We start from the raw sequence: 22202 nt of genomic DNA, 5'->3' as shown, positions 1-22202 counted from the left end.
GATGATTAGATAATCAAGTTAGTGATGGTTTGACAGTGACACTCATTTGAAAATAAGGGAACCATAGTTTTTGCATTTTGATCTTTTTCTGGGCTAGTTATATGCATTCGTTATGATGCTCATGACCCTGGGCAGTCTCTAGAAGCTCCTAGTGAGCCAGGTGATCCCAAAGGGAAACAATGTGCATTGTGTTTCTGAGCTGTCACATTTGGAAGGTGAGGTGTATTAAATTCATTTTAAACCTAATATATTTTCATCTATGCTTGTACCTCTAGCTGCATGTCCATCTGACATGGCTATCTTCTCTTTGCTCTTCAAAATGCATTAAAGTAACCTTCATGATGGGCTTTTCTCCCCTGCATTACTACATCACTTCACTTGTATCTCTGACAGTCACAATCCTCATCCCCATTAAACATGAGCTTTTGGTTATTTGAACTATTTTATATTTGAAATCCATTAAGGAGAAGGTGAATTCTGTTGAGAATTTTGGCTCCCAAGAATGTTTAGTGGGAAGGAGAATCAAATGATCTAAGCAAAACTTAGACTGAGTCTAGATTTGATTATTTCAAATTTTTTATGGCAACTTGAATAGTTCAAGGTAAATACCTTTTCTAACAGACACCTTTCATTGGTTTTATGTAACTTCTTTGAGAATGACAAGACCCAGATTCTTCTGTTAAAGTTGATATATATCAACTTAAGCAAGTCTGCAAACCTTAGTGCTTAGCCATGACTAAATGAAAGGGTTACATTAGAAAGTTATAGGTCCTTTTTTCGCTCATATTCCAATATTATGCAATATTGTGCTCATTGATAAAAATGAATTTCACATATAACTTTTTAAAAATTCCCCTTCAGCCTGATCATATATTAAGTATGAGTGCTTAGATGAAACTTCCAGTTTGGAATGGCCCCAAAGGAGATCCTGTGTTTTATTAAAAAGTGTTGTGTGTTTTCTAGGGCCTGTCTACCTACATTCCAGGAAAGCCCGCTATGGACTTGCTCCTGAGGAATCCACAGTGCCAAACAATGACGCCCTTGTTGCTATGAGGGGTGGGTGGCAGCAGACACATGGTTATATGGTCAATGCCATTAAAGTCTAAATCTCTTCTCAACACACTTTGGAATAATTTAATGCTAACTCACATTTGGTTTTCAATGGTTGACATAGAAATACCTTGAAATTAGGTCATTTATATAGGGATTTCTGACAGGTGACCAAAACCAGACTAAATAATTAAAAATACAGTGAAAATACAGAACAGAAAGGAAATAATTCAAATATAACAAGAGTTATTGCAGATAGTATGGATCATGCTTTCTAACACATTACTGACTTCTGTTCTGGCCTATGTCATGCTGGTCTCCCAAGAAGAGAATTTTCTCCCTTTTTCTTTCCTCTCTCTACTCTTCCCCTCTCCCTCCATTTCCTCCTTTCTCTCCCTTTTCCACCCCATCTCTCCCCCCCACCCCGCCCCACTCCACGCTACACTACTCCTCACTCCTCTCCTTCTTCTTTCTCCTCTAACTTCTTTTCTCTTTTCTTCTCTTCATTTCATGTGGGTTTGGTGAAGATATTTTATTTTATATGAATCAAGTTATTAAAAATAAAATTACAGATGATTTTCTTACTAGTCAGGCTGCATCAGCTATGAGTTGCATGCAACAACTCTGTGTTTCTAGTTATAGAAATAATATCAAAAAGACTATTTTTAAAGTTCCTGCAATAAGTATTCATTCCAATTTAAACAAGAAGATACTTTTAGAGAAAACATCTCCTGTTTTATTTTTGTTACCCTGAATTAGTGTAGAAAATAAAAATAATTTGTATGTATACATACAAATTCCACAGGCACAAAATATATACATAGAAAATCAATATAGTTTGGGAAGGGGAAGGGAAATAACAAAATGCTTATATAAGGATACAGGTTGACTTATTGTAACAATGAAATGAAAAAGACACCATTGAAAAGGAACTTTACAACTTCTGTGGAGGAGGCGGGAGTTGGGGAAGTGGAAGGGGAAGAGATGGGGGGGGTGAAAGACAAAGGAGGAGGTAACAATGCTCGATGGAAAATGTATTCATTACCTTAGTCATGTAACTATAACCCCTCTGTACAGTATTTTTACAATAAAACTATAAAAAAAATCAATATAGTTCAGAAGGTGATTGCCTGCATTTTCTAATTGGAATAACAAATTTAGAAAAAGTGTGAGTGAGTTTTATACTCATCATGTTTCTAGATTGCTTCCAGTTTACATCTCACATTCATAACACATGTATAGGAAGCATTTATTAGGCATACAGTATAACCAGGCACTAAATGAAAAGTATGTCTTCTTATCTGACCTCATGATTATTTTAAAAATATATCCCATGGTTCATGATTTTGTGTGCATTTTTAAGGAGAATGAAAATGAAACTTGGTATAAATCTGTATATGTGATGTCCTTTCTGTGTTCTGCAATACAATTCTGCCATTTGTCCCATGTTAGCTTTTGATCTTTTTACTTTTCATAATAAATCTTAGAGATTTTTCAATATCAGAGATTTTTTTAAATTATCTATTTCATTGTGACATAGTATTTTAATTTATGAAGTTAATGTATTTTATTTAACATTTTCTATACTGATATTCATTTAATTATTGTATACTATTCTTAATATATATCCATCATCTTACAAGTGCTTACATAGAAACATAGTGAGAATATAACCAATAATCCAAAGATGGCAGAATTGGAAATGGGAGCAGAGTTTTCCTGCTTCCTTTTGTCACAAAAAGACAAATAATTTTTGTGAGAAACAGAAACTAGTTGATAGGCTCTATTACTGTGCATAATCATAAAATTACATATGTTAAGGCTGATCGGAAAATTTGAGTTACTCCCTTGCCTGGTACATACACTTGGGAAGTAAATATCCAATTTCTTTAGTCAGCTTCTGGTTCTCCCCAGTAGATCATGTGCCCAGTAACTCCAATTTTATGAGAATTAATAGACAGTTAGCTTAAGTTTTAGCCACTATGGAGTATCTTTTATAATCTAGTTGCTTACAGCCAGGGAGAACAGAGTGCAGCAATGAGCTGAAAGTTGCCAACCCTATATTCTCTACCTGGCTCAACACAGAGATGGTAAACAAATACTTCATCTCCATGTTCCTTCTCATACTTGAGAGTAAGTACATATGTCCAATGACTCACATTTCCCTGGGATTAGCCAGAAAACAGTGTCTGTCCCACCTGCCTCAAGTGATGATGAAAATTCTAAGCTATATTTCAGTGAGAAGAAAGATGCTGTTTTAAACTACCATCTAACTAGTTGTTATAGTCCATTTTTCTATCTTAGTGAAGAATGGGAACTCCCAGATATCAACTTCTTCTTGGAGAGAGAAGAGTTGGACAAAAAATATGTAATGAGACAACATTTTTTGGGGACTGCCAAAAGATTCTCCTGGCTTTAACATTACATTGCTGATATGAACCAATATGCTCTAGATGCCTTGAGGAAACTAAGGACAAAGAAAGAGGGTTGGCTGGGGGAAAGCAATGGAAGGATTGACATTGTCCAAGAAAGAAATGTACTCATTACCTAATTTATGATCTGGTAACCCTTCTTATAACACCCAAATAATAACAATAAAAGTATATATTTTAAAAGAAAGTGAATTAGATTGTAAAAAGTCAGTACAATTAGGCAAAAAAAGAAAAGAGGAGTAAAACATACCCAAATCAGAAATAAAGAAGTAAAAAACAGCCCTGTTTGCAGATAACATATCATATTCTGCAAAACTGGAAATAACCTATCACAATATTGTTAGGGCTAATTTAATCAATAAAGAAGACACAAAATAACATAAAAATCAATTGTACTTGTGTAAACTAGAAATTATTAGGAATTAGATAACAACTAACAACCTCACAATACTATCAAATCAATAAAATACTTATGAATAAATTAAAGAAGCAAAAGTTTACACACCAAAAAATACAAAATCTTGATAAAAGAAATGAAAGAAAATGTGATTGAAAAGGCATAACTGTCAATGGATTGAAAGACTTAATGTTAAAATGAACATATTATCCAAAAGAAAGGTATAGATTTAATGCAATCTGTATCAAAATTCAATAATGATGTTTGCAAAAATGGAAAAACAACACTGAAATTCCTATAAACCCACAAAAGACCTCCTCCTATATGTTAATTAAACAATAACAATAACAACAGCAACAGCAACAAAAAAACACCCAGAACCAAAACTAGGGCCATTGTTTTTTCTGGTTTCAAAGCATATCCAAAGGCTACTATAATTAACAGTTTCATTATTAGCACAAGACAGATTCTAGAACAATGAAACACAATAGGGAGCCCAGAAATCAATTCACGCACTTATGCTTAACTGATTTTCTCAAGGATCCCAACAACATTTAATAGGGAAATAGATATTTTCTTCAATATTTGATACTGTAGAAACAACTACCACCTAAACAACTAGCATACTAAACAATTAGTAACTGTGCACAAATAGAAAAATTGTGCTGTTATCTTTACACAAAAATCAACTCAAAGTAAATGAAAAACTGAAATAAAAGACCAGAAACTGAAAACATAAAAAATATGAGAAATAGCTTTATAATTACTCCAAAATTATAAATAATAAATGCAAAACTAGGCAAGTAGGACTATATTAAAAGCTTCTACCCAGCAGAAAAAATAATGCACGAAGTAAAAAGATAACTGAAGCAATAAAGTTGTATAGATTATTTACCAAGTAAGGAGTTAATTTCAAAAATAACTAAACAACTGCATAGCAAAAACACCAAACAGATGTTTAAAAAAAAACAGGTTAATGATATGAATAGATATTTCTCCAAAGTTATACATATGTCCAATGAAAAGAAACCTAATTAGCAAGAATGTATAAATCATAAGTTACTTCACATTATTTAGATTAACTTCCAAAAAGATTAAAGTATTAGCAAGACTATGGAGAAACGGGGATCCTTATACATTGATGGTGGCAATGCTAAGTGGTACCATCACTGTGGACATCAAAAGTACTTCTTGGAATCCTAATTCTTTAATACACTCAAAAGGACAGAAATCAGGATCCCAAGAGACATTAGAACTCCACTATTCACTGCAGCACTTTTTAAAACAGCTAATTAGGTGGAAAGTTCCTAAATGTCCATAGAAAGTTGAATGGATAGAGGATATGTGGTATAAATACATTAAAGAATAAAAAAAGAAACTTCTGAAATATGTGACAATAGATATGCACTTTGTAGAAATTGTGCCAACTCAAATATGCTAGGTGCAAAATGGCAAATACTGCATATACAATCACTGTGTGTAACTAGTTGCAGGAAATATTCAACATAACCAAACTCATTGAACCAGAGAATGGATGGTGCTTGTCAGAAGCTGGGGTGAGCAGATGGGAAACAACAAATAACTAGATATAGAGTCCCGGTTGTGCAAAATGAATAATTCCTAGAGATGCATTATTCAATATTTTCTCCCTAATTGACACTGTATTTTATATTTTCAAAATTAAGAGTGTAGATCTCATGATAAGTATCTTATATAATACATAAGTATATGCTTAGATTTTTAATAGATATATAGTTATATAAAATTGTTTTTGTTCTTGAGCTAACAATAAAAATTATAAATGACTTCAAATAGTGATCACTTGCAAATGACAAGACATTATATACTATCTTTTTCTCTCTGTTGTCTCGCCAAATAAGATTGAATGGTTTGTTAGTCTGTTTTTTTAATTAACTAAAAGAAATTTCTAGATTTGAAGGAAATAGAAATGAACAGAATGACAATTCAAAGTAATATACTTTTTGTTTTGTTTTGTTTTGTTTTTTGTTTTTTTGGTTTTTTTTGGTCGGTCGTGGGACTTGAACTCTGGGCCTGGGCGCTGTCCCTCAGCTCTTCAGCTCAAGGCGAGCGCTCCACCACTTGAGCCACAGCACCACTTCCTATACTTTTCTATATATGTATTTATTGTAAAAATACTGTACAGAGGGGTTAAAATTACATGAGTAAGATAATAAGTACATTTCCTATTGAGCATTGTAACCTCCTCCTTTGCTTTTCCCCTAAAATTCCTGCCCTCCCCACCATCCCAACTCCTCCCCTTCCCAGAAGTTGTAAAATTTGTTTTCAAAATAGTGTCTTGTACATTTAATTGTTACAATGTCTCAATCTGTATCCTTATTTAAGCATTTGGTTATTTCCCTTCCTCTCCCCAAATTAGAAAAATGTATATACAAGATGCAGGGCACCCGAATTAAATACAGTGAAAACAGGGATTATACCTTGGGGGAAGAACATACAAAAGAAACAAAAAAATACATAGTACATTATAAGTACATTAAAAACAATAGCAAGAAAGAAAAAAAGCACTTGTGCCTTTATGTTGGGGTTTATTTCACTTAACATCACCTTATATGGTCATATGTACATAGCTTTTGAACTATCTGCTTGTTCTAGATATATACTAGTTATTGCAAATAAGGGAAACCATGGGACCTAAGTTTCTTTGGGCCTGGCTTACTTCACTTAATATAATTTTTTCCAAGTCTTTCCATTTCCTAACAAATGGGCGATGTCATTCCTTCTGATGGAGGAATAGTATTCCATTGTGTATATATGCCACATATTTTGATCCATTCATCTACTGAGGGGCATCTGGGTTGGTTCCATATCTTAGCTATGGTAAATAATGCTGTGATAAACATAGTTGTGCTGGTAGCTTTAGTATGGTCTTGTTTGTGATCATTTGAGTAACTGCCCAAAAGTGGGATTGCTGGGTCATAAGGGAACTCTATGTGGAGTCTTTTGAGGAACCTCCACACTGCTTTCCAAAGTGGTTGAACAAGTTTACATTCCCACCAACAATGCAGTAGAGTTCTCTTTTGTCCACATTCCCTCCAGCATCTGTTGTTATTAGATTTCTTAATTATAGCCACTCTAACTGGGGTGAGGTGGAATCCCAATGTTGTTTTGATTTGCATTTCTTTTATGGCTAGAGAAGTTGAGCATTTCCTCATGTGTCTATTGGCCATTATTTTCTCTTCAGAGAAGTTTCTTTTAAATATTTAGCCCACTTATTTATCGGGCAGTTGTTTCTTTGAGGATTTGTTGTTGGGGGATTTAATTTTTTGAGATCTAAGTATATTTCAGATATGAGACCCTTGTCCATTGTATGGCTAGTGAAGATCTTCTCCCAATCCATAGGCTTTCTATTGATCTTGCTATGTCCTTTGCTGTACAGAAGTTCTACAGTTTCATGCAATCCCATTTGTGCAAACTTTCTTTCATTTGTTGTGTTTCTGGGTCTTTATTCAGAAAATTTCAGCTTGTGCCACGGTGCCCTAGAGTTTCTCCTATTCCTTTTTGTAATGTTCTCAGGTGTCTGCTTTGACTTGGAGGTCTTTAATGCATTTAGAGTTAATTCTGGTGCAGGGTAATATAAAAGGATCTAGCTTTAGTTTTCTACAGGTGTTTAATCAATTTGCCAGCACCATTTACTCCATTCTATTTTTTTAGTTCCCTTATCAAAGATTAGGTGGCTATAGGTCTGTGGGTACATTTCTGGGTCTTCAGTTCTATTCCATTGTCCTTGGGTCCATTCTTGTGCCAGTACCAAGCTGTTTTGATTACTATGGCTTTGTAGTAGAGTTTGAAATTTGGTATTGATATTCCTCCAGCACTGTTCTTTCTGCTTAGGATAGTTTATGCTATTCAGGGTTTTTTTTATTATTCCGTATGAATTATTGGGTTGCTTCTTCTATTTCATTGAAGAATGAGGTTGGGATATTGATAGGATTGCATTGAATTTGTAGATAGCCTTTGGCAGTATTGCCATTTTGATGAGGTTTCCTCCTAATCCAGGAGCATGGGAAGTTTTTCCACTTCCTAAATTCTGCTTTAATTTCCTTTCTCAGGTTTTAAAATTTTCATCATAGAGTCCTTTTACTTCTTTAGTTAACTCCTAGGTATTTTATTTTTGATGGGGCTATTTCAGCCACAGTTTTCTCATTGTTGGCATACAGAAAAGCCATGGATTTTTGAGGGTTAATTTTATATCCTGCTACTTTGCAAAGTTTCAAATCAGCTTGAATAATTTTGGAGTGGAGTCCATGGGATTCTTTAAATACAAGATCATGTTATCTGCAAAGAGGGAGAAATTTACTTCATTTTTCCCTATTTGGATCCCCTTTGTGCTTGCATCTTCTCTTATTGCTGTAAATAGGCATTCTAATAATAAATTGAAGGGAAGTGGAGAGAGTGGGCATCCTTGTCTCCTTCCTGAGTTTAGAGCAAATGGCTTTAGCTTTTCACCATTAAGTATAATGGTGGCTATAGGTTTGTCATCCACAGCCTTTCTTATATTGAGGAATGTTCCAGGGATTCCTAGTTTTTCCAGCACCTTCATTTTAAAGGGGCGTTGGATCTTATCAAATGCTTTTTCTGCATCTATTGAGATAATCATGTGGTTCTTATCCTTGCTCTTGTTGATGTAATGAATTATATTAATTTATTTGCATATATTGAACCAGCTTTAGGTCCTTGAAATGAATCCTGTTTCATCATGTATGATTTTTTTTAATGAGTGGTTGAAATTGATTGGCCAAGATTTTGTTGAGAAGTTTTGTGTCGATGTTCATCAAAGAAATGGGTCTATAGTTCTCTTTCTTTGATGAATTCTTGCCTGGTTTGGAGATGAGAGTTACGATGGCTTCATAGAAAGAATTCGGTAGTGAACTTTCACTTTCAATTTCAAGAGTTGGTGTGAGTTCTGCTTTGAAGGCCATGTAGATTTCAGCTGTAAATCCATCCGGTCCTAGGCTTTTCTTGGGTGAGACTATTGTTTTTATTTCGATGGTTGATATGGTTGGTTTAAATCATCTTGGTTTAGTTTGGGCATGTCAACATTTGCTAGAAAATTGTCCATTTCTTCCAGTTTCTCAAACTTATTATCATAAAGGTTTGAGAAGTATTCCCTTATAATGTTCTGAATCTTGGTTGTTTCTGTGGAGATGTTTCCATTCTCATTTCTGAGTTTGTTTATTTGGGTGTGTTCTCTCTCTCTCTCTCTCTCTCTCTCTCTCTCTCTCTCTCTCTCTCTCTCTCTTTTAATAAGATTTGCTAAAGGTCTGTCAATCTTACTAATTTTTTGGAAGAACCAACTCTGTTTTGTTGATTCTTTCTATCGTGTTTTTGGATGGACTCTAACTCATTTAATTCTGATTTAACTTTAATTGTTTGTTTCCATCTGCTGGTGATTGGGGTTTCGTTTGCTGCTCTTTTTCAAGAAGCTTCAGGTGTCTCATTAAATTGCTGGTTTCAGATCTCTCCAATTTGTTGATGTAGGAAGTCAGAGCTATAAACTTGCCTCTGAGTACTGCCTTTCCTGTGTCCCAGAGGAGCTGGTAATTTGTGTGTTCATTTTTGTTGAAAATCATGAACATTTGTATTTCTTTTCTAATCTCTTTCATGACCCACTGGAGGTTCAACAGTGTGTTGTTTAGCCTTCATGTATTACAGGACTTTTTTTTGGTGACTTTTGGTGTTGAATCCTAATTTTATTCCCTCGTGGTCTGAGAGAATGCAGGGCATAATTTCAGTGTTTCTGAATTTGGACAAACTTTCTTTGTGGCTGAAAATGTGGTCTGTTTTGGAGTATGTTCCATGTACAGCTGAGAAAAACATGTACTTTTATGCTGCTGGATGATATATTCAGTAGAAGTCTGTTGAGTTGATCTATGCAGTTGTTTAGATTTGAGGTTTCTCTATTGAGTGCTGGATTGATCTATCCAGAGGTGATAGTGGTATGTTAAAGTCACAATTAAGGTCTTTGGATCTATGTGAGATTTGAGGGAAAGTAGTGTTTCTTAGATAAATTTGGGTGCTCCATTGTTTGGTGAAGAGATATTTAGAATTCTAATATCCTCCTGAATGAGAGATCCCTTAATTAGTATGCAGTGGCCTTCTTTATCTCTTCTAGATAATTTTAATTTGAAGTCTATTTTATCTGATATTAGGATTGCAACTTCCCCCTGTTTATAGGGGCTGTTTGCTTGGTATATTTTATGCCAGCCTTTCACTTTCAGCATATGTTTGCTTTAGTGGGCAAGGTGTGTTTCTTGAAGACAGCAGATAGAAAGATCTTGCTTTTTGTTCCAACTAGACAGTCTATGTTGCTTAATTGGAGAGTTAAGGCCCTTAATGTTGAGAATTAGGACTGAAAGGTGTTTGGTAGTTCCTGCTATGTTATCCACCTTCTTGGGGGCTGTGCCAACTAGGTTCTTCCTATGCTTCTTGGATTCTCTATTTGGGGGCTGTTTCTTGGCCTTTATTGTGCTCTTGTTGATTTTCTATGTGTAGGACATCTTTAAGTATCTTTTGTAGGGCTGGTTTGGTAGAGATATATTGTTTCAGTTTTTCTTTGCTATGGAAGGATTTTATTTGACCTTCCATTATGAAGGAGAGTTTAGCTGGGTAGAGTATTCTTGGTTGATAGTTGTTTATCTTTAGGCTGTGTCATACATCATTCCAGGCTCTTTTTGTTTTAATTGTCTCTACTGAGAAATCTGAAGTTATTCTAATTGGTTTTCCTTTATAGGTGATTGATCTTTTCTCCTTCACAGCTTAGATCCTTTCCTTGGTCTGAATTGATCCTCTGTGGTTTATAATGTGACCATTGGATGTCCTGTTCTGCTCTATTTGGAGTTCTGAAGGATTCTTGTATCGGAATAGGCCAATCTTTTTGCATTTGGGGGGAGTTCTCTGCTAGGATCTTGTTAAATAAATTTTCTAGACCATTAACTTCTGTCTCTAAGTGTTCCTCTCCACCCATTATCCTCAGATTAGGCCTTCTGATGATGCCTATCATTTTTTTTTGGATTTGTCTTGAATAATTTTATGTGCTTTCTCTATAATATCTAGGTGGTCTTCAATCCCAGAGATTCTATCTTCTGCAAAGTCTAGCCTACTGTCAAGACTTACTACTTTGTTTTTTATTTCCTTTCCTCCCAATTGATAGGCTTTGATGGTTTCAAATTCTTTGTTGGAACGTTGTTTTAGATCTTGTTTTTTTTTGTTTTACTTCCTTAATTTGGTTTTCAGTGTTCATTTTCAAATCCCTGAGTTGATTGGTTATGGTTTCCTTAGGCTCCCTTTTCTTCTGATGAGCTCCATTCAGCATTCCCTTTGTGGCTTCCCTGGATTCCTTCAGCTGTCTGTTTGTGGATCCCATGAATGCCTCCATTGATCTTTGTGTATTCTCATCCCGCTCACACAATTCCTGTATTAATCTTTGATTAGCTTCCTCATGCTCATGAAATTCCTGTATTAATCTTTGGTTAGCCTCATCACACTCACTCTTTTCCCTATCCTGTTCATGCATTTCCCTATCATGCTCAGAGATCTTTGTAGGATTTCAATATTTTCATTCAGCATGTTTACTAGTAGTGTTTGTAGAGCATTTTGGGAACTCTCCTCTGGATTAGTCATAAACTGTTATTTCACCTGATTATCATGAGTGGGAGTTGAGATACCTGGACTTGCAATTTTTTCTTGTGTTTCTCCGGCTTGTTCTGCTCATTTGGCATGAAAGCAAAATCAATTTTGTGCTGGAACACTGTTTTAAGGCAAGTATCAACCAGAACCCTGTAGTTGTACAGATTGTTTGATACAATCAAAGTGAGTACAGATACAATCTAGTTCAGCAGATACAATCTAGTTCAACAACAAACAACTATGGATTAATGGACTAAGAATATCAAAGAAGGAGTCAGAAGTTCAGAAATTAATAGGTTTAGGGAGAATTGTGGGTAGAAGATAATATTAGAGGAATGTGAGGATGGAAAATGAGAGAGGGAATTTAACCAAGACTTAAGTTCAGAGAGAGGAAACAGATACAAAGAAAGGAAGACAGAGATAAAGAAAAAAGGAAAAATTTTTAAATTTTAAAAAAATTTAAAAAATGAAACACTAAAAATTATATAAGATAAAGAATATTAGAAAGGAAGATAGAAGGAAAACAGGAGAAATTTAAAAAAAAAAAAGGAAAAAAAAAAATTAAAAATGGACCACTTTAAAATTAGATAAATATAAAAGAAATAATACTATTATTAAAAGAGTTAAGGCTGAAAGTTTGTGGGTCGAGTAATCAATTTCTGAATTACATATGCACACAATGAAGGATAAAGTCTAATAATTGAAGACGGGTTTATATCTGGGGATGAGCAGAATAGCAATTAAATCACACTAAAATAACCCAAAAAATACCAAAAGAGAAAAGGGTAAAAAGAGTTTAAACATACACACACACACACACACACACCTAAACTAGAAACGATGAAGAAAAAACCCACAATTTTTAAATTAAAAAAAATAGGTGGAAAAAGAGTTCTGTGATATTTTTTTTTTGGGGGGGGGTGGAGGGAATCTTGAATCTTGTGTCTCTCCTGTGTTCGTAATCAGTCTCCTGATGAAGTCTCTGGTTTGCTTGTGGTGTTTGGTTTTACTGTGGCTTGATTGGGTTCTTAAGTCAGTTTTTTGAGCAGGCAGAAAGAAGCTTTGGCTTACCCAGAACTTTATGACCCTCCTCCCAGACTAGTTCAGGGAGGGAGCTGTACTTTGAATATCACAAAAGAGGGAGATGGCTGTTTCCTCTAGCTTGGAGTTGCTGTGATGGGCTAGGTTTTGGGTAGTGTTGAAGCCTGTCAGATATCAGTAGTTTTACCCTGAAGGCCTAGCTCCTGAGACACTCACAGAGCCCATCTTGGAGCCATTCTCAGGATTTATGTTTACTGAGTTTCAATTGTTTTTCTTTAACCCCTCCTGCTGCTGGGTCTGCTGCCTAGGCTGAAGTGGGGAGGGGCAGCCTCTGGCTCTGTTTACCCAGTGAAGAAAGTCACTCTTCTGTGGGCAGAGCTTTTTCACCTGAGAAGGGCAACTTTCCCCTGGGTGGACCTGAGCCAGACAGGTCAGGTTCGGGTGACCTGTTGAATGGCTCCTATTGTCTTCTTTCTGAATTACTTTCTAATTGCTCTGGCTGTTTGTCAGTATCAAAGATGGAGTTCTTCTCTGGTGGTGGAGGAGGGCTACCTTCCCATTGCTGCTCCTTTTGAAGGGGTGAGGATGTCTTGGGGTACTCATGCCTATCCTTGGTTTCCAGGCCATCCATGTCTGTTACTGTCTGTGATCAGCAGAATGAAGACTTCCGCTCTTTGTCAGTTCTTGCTGGTGATGAGTAGAATTCGCTGGCACACCACCTCTGGTGCCTTTGTCCTGGGCTCTCTCTGTTGAGATGGCAGCCATGGCTGCCAGCACAAACACCAGCAAGTGCTAAAATCTGTCTCCTTAACCAGGCTGCCTGGATTTTTCCTCTCTGACCAAACTCTCTGTACTATGATGGTATACTTGGTGTGACTATCTAGCCTAGAAATTTTCACTGAAACACTAAAACTGCTTTCTCCGTGAGAGCTTGTTTAGCCCCCAGCCACTTCTCCACCGTGTTCTTGCAGACCGCAGTAATATACTTTAGAAGCAGTCTTTCAGCTCCTTTTCAGTTTAGTGATAAATGATTAAAACCTCATCACGAAAAATTTCATTTTTACATCCTGACAAAAATAAAATAAGAACAGTATAAATGTGATGAACACTGTCAATTCGTTTTTCAAAATTGATGTCACTTTCCAACATGATTGCTTTAATATAACTTTATATCCATGGTCCAACTCTACCCAGTTACAGAAGTCACCTTTAGAAGACTTCTAAAGCTAGAGATCTCTTAACTTGGTTCCTGATAAGTATCCAGATTTTATAATGGAAAACATCTCTATACGCCAATAAAGATCTTTCGATACCACAGCATAATTTAGAAATGAACCAATTTTTTAAAAATGAAAAGCAGTTGTAATTAGGCAATAGAAACAGATACATTTGCCAAGAGTATGAGAGATGATTTGTAGGTATGGCATAATTACTTGTTTGCCTTCGGTTAAGTTGTTTAGCATCTCTGCTTTTATACATGTTGGGGTTAATGAGCCATTTTTCTTATCATATCATTATAAGGACCAAATCAGGAAATGAGAAATTTGTTGCATATTTTATGAGGAAACACACTCAGATACGATTTTCCTGGATTTACCTTCTAGAGTACTGAGGAGCAAGTACTTCCAGTGATATCAATGTGCTATGAAAACAAATTCCCTTATAAATCCCATGTATTTTTAACTTTACTTAGATTTTTAAATATCTAAAGCAAGATGAATGCTGATGAGAAATTTCCCTCCTAGCAGAGTAGAGAAGAAATTGGAGACATTATAAAGAATAGTGGAACAGAGCTACGTTCTCTATCTGCATTTGCTTTTGTTCTTACTCCAAATTTTCTTTTAGGAAAAATAGAAAACTCAAAAAACTGAAAGTAGATTATCATTCTTAAGAAATTTATAGTTATTAAAAAGTGCGAGGGTTGGGAATGTGGCTTAATGGGAGGGTACTTGCCTAGCACACATGAAGCCCTGGGTTCAATTCCTCAGTACCACATAAACAGAAAAAGCTGGAAGTGGCACTGTGGCTCAAGTGTTAAAGTGCTAGCCTTGAGCAAAAGAATCTCAGGGACAGTGCCTAGGCCCTGAGTTCAAGCCCCAGGACTGGCAACAATAAAAATATCTTTTTTTAAAGTGTTAAGAATCACTTCTTGGGAAGCACATGCCCCTGTAAATCAGCATGTAATTGTCAAATAAAAAGTACTACAACTGAGTGTTTAAGAATCCAGATATGAGATGTCTCAGACAAGGGAAGACTTTTTAAAGAGAAGATAAAATGTAAACTAAAGCTAAACAATTTCTAAATCTGAAGATGGAGGGGCAGAAAGGGCATTACTGGGGTAAAACAATTAATTTGAGGTTTCACAATAGGGTCATTTAATTGATGAGCTCCTTTAGAACTGAGCTGCATGGAGAAACTCGAACATCTCCTTTTAGTTTGAGGTTATTTTAGTGTTTTCTTTTTAATTCTGCCTAAGGCCAGATGTAGATGTTGTTTAGTTGCTTTTCTTTTTTGGCACAAATGTCATTTTATGGAATAACTTGGTAGGTGAGAACTCACCTGCTATGTTACCACAATGCATTACTGGTATGCTTTGTTTCTTGTGTACTTTTGTTTCATAACCTCTCTTTAATCATATGACTTTATGACCTTTATCAGCAGTGTTACAAAACACACTGCAGCAGGAAGGTACTTGGTGGATAGAGTCAGCACAAAGCCATCCTGAAATGAATGTATAAATGAATGAAGAAGAATCAACAGATTTTTATTTATCCAAGTCATCTCTTATGGTTTTCAATTTTTTTAATTGCTATGAAAAGAAGACTATTTTGTGGCACATGAATATTTTATGAAATCAATTATCCTGGTCCATATTGAAAATCTTTGTGACATTTACATGTTACAATGATAAAACTGAGTAGTTGTTGGAACAAAAACTGCAAGACCCAGAAATAAAACATTTGCCCTTATTTCTATTTTACAGTAGAAGTTCCATAGGATAAAAAATAATTTTGGAAATTCAGAGTTAAATTGCTGTCCAGACAGATTCAAAGCTAAGGTACCCATAACTACTTTAACATAATTCTACAATTTTCCTGAACTTGTGTAAGCAAAGAGGTTATTGTATCAAGCTCTGTGACTTGCTCCCTATTTCCTTTCAGTCCATGTGACTTTACTAGAGTGTAAATATAGCTTGAAAATAAAAGGCATTAGAGCTCATTTTGAATTGGCTTTGTTAGTCAACTTTCCACTACTGTAACGAAAGGCATGGATAATCACTTTAAAAAGATGAAATGTTTCTTTTGGCAGAAAGTTTTGGAGCCTTCAGTCCATGATAGATGGTTCCCAGTTTGGAGGCCTTGGTAAGGCAGTACATCATGGTGAGAGTGTGTGGTAGAGCCAGCCATTCACTTCATAGCAACTGGGAAACAGAAGAGGGAAACACCAGTCACAGAGTACCCTTAAGGACACATTTGTCCAATGACCTAACTTTCTTCCACTAGCCTCATCTCTTAAGGGTCATATCACCTTCTAAGAAGATCAAGGAGTTGGGCTTTAATATATGGGCTTTAGGGGAAGATTTATGTAAGCCACAGCAGTGCTCAGAATCCCCAATGTACCATGTCTAAGGACTGGACACCCTAGACTCATCTGTTCAAAAAATTTCAACTTTCCAGACCCTTTCTTGGGCCTTCTTGGCCTGTTACTCCTTCTGTGGGAAGTCCTTCTTTGCTATGGGAGAAGTTGAAGCATGAAAACCTTTGACCAAAGACAAATCTTGGTCAATGAATACCCTGAGATTGTCTCAAGTCCTTAAGAGATCTAGACTGTCAAGTTATTTGCATACTAAATACACTAAAGTGGCTATTTGCTTTTTCCATTATAGGATCCTGAATAAGAATAAGGCATCAAAATAGTTACCTTTCTCCACCACTATGCTTTGTTTGTTTGTTTTATTGGTACTGGTACTGAGGCTTGAACTCAGGCCCCACATTTTCACTTGGCTATTACACTTAAGGATGCTGCTCTACCACTTGAGTTACATCCACTTCTGTCTTTTGGCTTGTTAATTGGAGATAAGAATCTCATAGACTTTCATGCTTGTGTTGGCTTTGAATCAGGATCCTCAGATTTCAGCCTCCTGAGTAGATAGGATTATAGGCTTGAGCCACCAGTGCCTAGCACTGTGCATTCTTAGAAAAGAAAACACTTTTCCTCTTGGTAAAGAATATTCGAGCCAGGCACCAGTAGCTCATGCCTGTAATCCTAGCTACTCAGGAGGATGAGATGTGAGGAACAAGGTTCAAAGCCAGCCCAGGCAGGAAAGTCTGTGAGAGTTTTATCTCCAACTAACCACCAGAAAACCAGAAGTGGTTCTGTGGCTCAAGTGGCAGAACCTTCAGCCTTGAGCTGATAAGCTCAGGGACAATGCCCAGAGTTCAAGCCCTATGACTGACAGGGAAAAAAATCATAAAACAAAACCTGAATGTTCAAATGAAGAATTAATTTTATTAAGTATCAATTCTCAAATCTACCTCTTTATAATACTCTGTGATAAAATGGGCAAGAGAGAGAAGCACTTATCCCATGTACCAGGGTACTGCTGATGTTCCCAGAAAAAGCACTTGTGTGATTGTTGGATTGGCATATCACTTTGTACATGTGAAAAAAAAAAAGCCTGAGAGAATAAAGGCATACATTATTTGTATATGGATTATTTGGCAGGAATTTTGTTAAAAATATACAAATAAGCCTGTCACTTCAAGGAAAACAACTGATAGTGTCTGTCATATGCAATAAAGTTTTGAGTTTTGCAAGTGAAAATTTGAAATTTGAAAAACTTGTGTGGACTACCATCATCATACCAGCTTCTTGATACTTGACAAGATCCTTAAAGATATTAATGAAGGGTATTTTCATATTACATAATAAAATGTGTTAACATTGGGAAATGATATATGGCTTAGATCCATAATTTTATGTTATGATACATTCAGCATGGTCATAATACTCTCACAAGTTCAACATCAGAGGACTTTGATGTTATAGACATGAAAAATATCTACCTGAAATGTTCAGAATTTATTTTGTAACTAAACTTTAACAACTATTTGTGATGTTTTGCCTTATAACCAAACAATAGCCACAATTTTCTGAAAGTATTCTTCATTTAATAGCTATGTATGCACTGGCTGAGTTTAAATATACTTGTCTGCACTCTAGCACAACAATAAGAATTCAAGAACAAATAAAAGGATTCAGTTATTTCCTGTTAAGCCAAACACTACAGATGACCTCAGCAAGGTACAGCAAGAACACTTTTTTCATGGTTTTATTTTACTTTAGTTTCAGAAGATATAGTGTTTGCTTGTCTATTTTTATGCTGAAACTGGTGCATGAATTCAGGGTTACATGTTCTTACTCAAGGCTAGCGCTTTACCACTTGAACCACACTTCCACTTCCCAACTTTTGCTCATTAATTGGAGATAAGAATTTCACTGACTTTCTGCCTGGGGAAGGATTTGAACCACTATCCTCAGATCTTAGCCTCCTGAGACTCTGGGAGTACAGGTGTGAGCCTTCATTGCCTGGCGAAGAAAGAAATATAGTTATTTTTAAAATGCTACTTTTGGTTATATATTAATGCTACTTCTAGATAAATTAATAAATATGGAGAAGAGTTTTTCAGTATTAATTTTAAATATGATTACCAATTGCTGTGACTAATAACAAAAGTCTTTGGGGCTCTCAAGCATGGGGAACCCATTGATTTCCATGCTCTCTTCCCCACCCCTTCTATTACTTCTCTTCTTGTGATCTGGTTTAAGTACACAGATTTGTATGTTGCCTCAACTCCTTTTGTAGAATAACTAGTATTGACTATCATAAAAAGTATGAATTATGAAGAGTAGCTTTGTAAAAAAAAAGAACTTCTTAAAAAATAAAAAAGCTGTAAAAAAAAAAAAAAGAACTTCTTTCAACAATGCATGAAGTGAAACTCTTGTAAATTAATTTAATCTAACCTGTAATCAATGATTCTAATCCTCTCCTATTTTTTCAGTGTATTTCTATTTTCATTCCTTGATGTCAAATTTCCTACCGTTTCATATTCTTTGCTCTAAAAAGTAAAAAAGAAATAGTATAATGAAAATTTAAAAACAGTTGAAGGATTTGGGCAATTCACATGACAATCTATTAATTATTAGTGTTTATAAATCAGCATTTAAATAAACTCATTGGGCATGATTTAAAATGATACTGAACATGGAACTGGTGAGAGAACCCTAAGACAGATCAACCTCCATCTGACAGGTCAGGGAAGAGCGTGGGGCAAATGACAGCTGACAACTTGGTCTTTGGATTTCTTTATTATCTTTTTCTGTACCTCATTGAGATGAACAAGAAAATGATGGCATGCCAACACTGCAGGTAAACGTTATGGGAGAGTGGAGTAGTGCATGAACCATTGAAAATATTGTCTTTTCCTAGACCCTTACTAGGAAGATACTTGAGCCATGGCCCCAGACCTTTGTGCTTACTTGTTTTTCTGATAGGGTTTCATACTTTATGTCCAGTGCCAGTCTTCAACCATGATCTTCCTACCTATGATTCCTACACAGCTAGAATTATAGTCCTGAATCACCAAACCGTTTGTTAAGACAGGTTGTTGTTAACATTTTTCTTGGGCTGGTCTTGAACTTTGATCCTCCTGATTTCCATCTCTGGAGTAACTGGCGAGTTTGTATTCCTTTTAAGATGAAAATCAGAGTAAGTTATGGTAATATCATTCTATGTACATGTAACTGCTAATTGTTTTACATAGCTGGATAAACTAAAATTTTATGCTAAGAATGTATTTTTTCAAACAAATATCTCCTATTTTATAGCCTAAATTATTCTATCCTATATGAAGTTGAATCACTGTGAAATGCATGTTAGCTGTATAGTATCTTGTATAAACTAGTAATTATTGTGCATTCACTTTTCAGGGGACACAAAACCCTATACAACTTGGTATCTCCTCTCTCTCTCTCTTCTCTCTCTCTCTCTCTAATCTTCCCTCTTTCTCTCTCTTCTCTCTCTCTCCTCCTCTCTTCTATCACTCCCCCTCCTTTTTCTCCCTGACTCTCCACCCCCTCTTTCTTTCTGTGCCATTCTTGAGGCCTGAACTCAGGGCTCAAGCACTGTTTCTTAGTTTTTTTTTGTTTTTTTGTTTTGTTTTGTTTTTTTGCTTAAGGCTAACACTCTACTACTTGAATATTAACGTTAGTAGTGAAAGTAATAAAAAAAAAAAAGTAAAGTAGTAGAAATCTCTACTTTCTGCTTTTTTGGTGAATAATTGAAGATAAGCGTCTGAAGGTCTTTCCTGATCCTCAGATATCAGCCTCCTGAGTTGGTAAGATTATAGATATGAGTCCTCCTTTCCCTCCTTGGTCCCCCCATCTTTCCTCACTCCCCTCAGCTTTTCATGGCTTAAACCACAACCTTAAGTTCTCAGCCTCCTGAATAGCTAGGGTTACAAGATTAAGCCATTGGTGTTGGACTCCTTTTTTTCTTTCACAAGAAAAAAATAATGTTTGGCCCCGTGCCGGTGGTTCGAAGCCAGCCCGGGCAGGAAAGTCCATGAGACTCTTATCTCCCATAAACCTCCAGAAAACTAGAAGTGGCGCTGTGGCTCAAGTGGTAGAGCACTTGCCTTGAGCTGAAGAGCTCAGGGACAGTGCCCAAGCCCAGAGTTCAAGTCCCATGACCAACAACAAAGAAAGAAAGAAAGAAAGAAAGAGAGAGAGAGAGAGAGAGAGAGAGAGGGAGGGAGGGAGGGAGGGAGGGAGGGAGGGAGGGAGGAAGGAAGGAAGGAAGGAAGGAAGGAAGGAAGGAAGGAAGGAAGGAAGGAAGGAAGGAAGGAAGGAAGGGAAGGAAGGGAAGGAAAGGAAGGAAAGGAAAGGAAGGAAAGAAAGAAAGGAAAGAAAGGAAGAAAGAAAGTTTGTAGCTAGTCACCTGTAGTTTATGCATCTGACCTAACTATGTAGAGTAAGATATTAAGATTTAGAAGATTGAAGTCTGAGACCAGTCCAGGCTGGTGCAATCCCTTCTCAGCCAGTAGATGCATGTGGTGGCTGGTGTCTATCATCCATCATCCTAGTGACATAAGAGGCTGAGAGCAAGAGGAACAAGAATTCCAGGGCAACTCAAGCAGAAAAGTCTGTAAGACTGTCAACAGAAGAAGTTGGGTGCCATGGCACATACCAGTAATCCCAGCTCTGATGAGAAATCTAAAATAGTCAAATTGCAGTCCAGAATCATATCCAGGCAGGAAACAAGACCTAGTTAGAAAATAACCAGCACAGAAAGGACTAGAGTTGTTTCTGAGTTCAATTCCCAGAACTGCTAAGAAAATTTTAGAAAAAGTAAAATAAACGTTTGTAGTTCGGTATTATTAATATACCTGTATTTATATGATGCCAACACAACCATTAGGAAAGTAAATCTTTGAGTAGACCAGTGATTTTTAAGTTGTTTTACTGAATTTCATTTCTTTCCTTTCCTTTTTATTTCTTTTCACTCTTCCCTATCCTCATAAAATAGGATAATTTGTGTGACCACTGGTTTAGGTTTCTGTACTAGGCTTTTTCTTCCAGAACACTAACAGCATACTTCCCATTTAAAAGTTTTTAAGTAAATCAGATTGACTTTATTTTTTTATGTTTTCTAAACAAAGGCATAGATGTGTTTAAATGGCTGTAGTTTATGAATTGAAAGACCAATTGATTTATCATCCTGGCAGTCTCTAAATTGACAGGATTTCTTCCTAAAATGTGAATAAATTTGATATGATTTGTGAAGTGCAATACAAATCCATTTGAATTTGTGTGAGCCTCCTGGGTTTATGAATGGGGTCTTGTCCCTTGGAGGTAAGAGGTGAAAAGTTTATAGCTTGCTCATTAATAAATGCCTGGCAATACCTGGGCCAAGACAAACTGAAGAGGCTTTGAAAATACAGTTTAAAATATGTTATGCTATTAAACATTTTATAGATCTAAATATTAGTAAAATAGACAAAATTGTGTCTTCTATGCCAATCAAACTGCTTTGTTTCAAGCACCCTAATGCTGTTTCAAAAGTTTAGACTTCAGAGGTATTTGAAAACTTATTTTAAAAAAATGCAGCCATTTAAAAACCATCATTAATTAATGTACCCTTTTGTCATACTGCGCATGGGTAACTGACAATTTAATAATTTTGTGTAATTGTGCTTACTGGTACCAAGACTTTGAACTCAGGGCATCTAGCTCTCACTTAGCTTTTTCACTTACTGCTAGCCCTCTACCATTTGAGCCATGCTACCAGTCCAGCATTTTGCTGGTTAGTTGGAGATATATTTTCTGTGCAGGATGGCTTTAAATGTTGGTCTTCCAGGTTTCAATCTCCTGAATAGTTATCATGAACCACTGACACCCAGCTCAACTTAGGGATTGTAAAATGTTAAAATAGACGTTATCTTAAAGGAAGCTTTAATATTTCCAATATGAAAAGATTTTAAAATGCTTGTTTTTGAGCAAAATGATTTAAAGTTTAAGGCTTATTGTATATTTCCAAAGAACTTTCTGAAATT

This window comes from Dipodomys spectabilis, unplaced genomic scaffold (genome assembly GCF_019054845.1).
Source record: "Dipodomys spectabilis isolate Male_0828 unplaced genomic scaffold, ASM1905484v1 ptg000096l, whole genome shotgun sequence".
NCBI lineage: Eukaryota > Metazoa > Chordata > Mammalia > Rodentia > Heteromyidae > Dipodomys > Dipodomys spectabilis.
Note: the sequence above shows the minus strand (reverse complement) of the source record.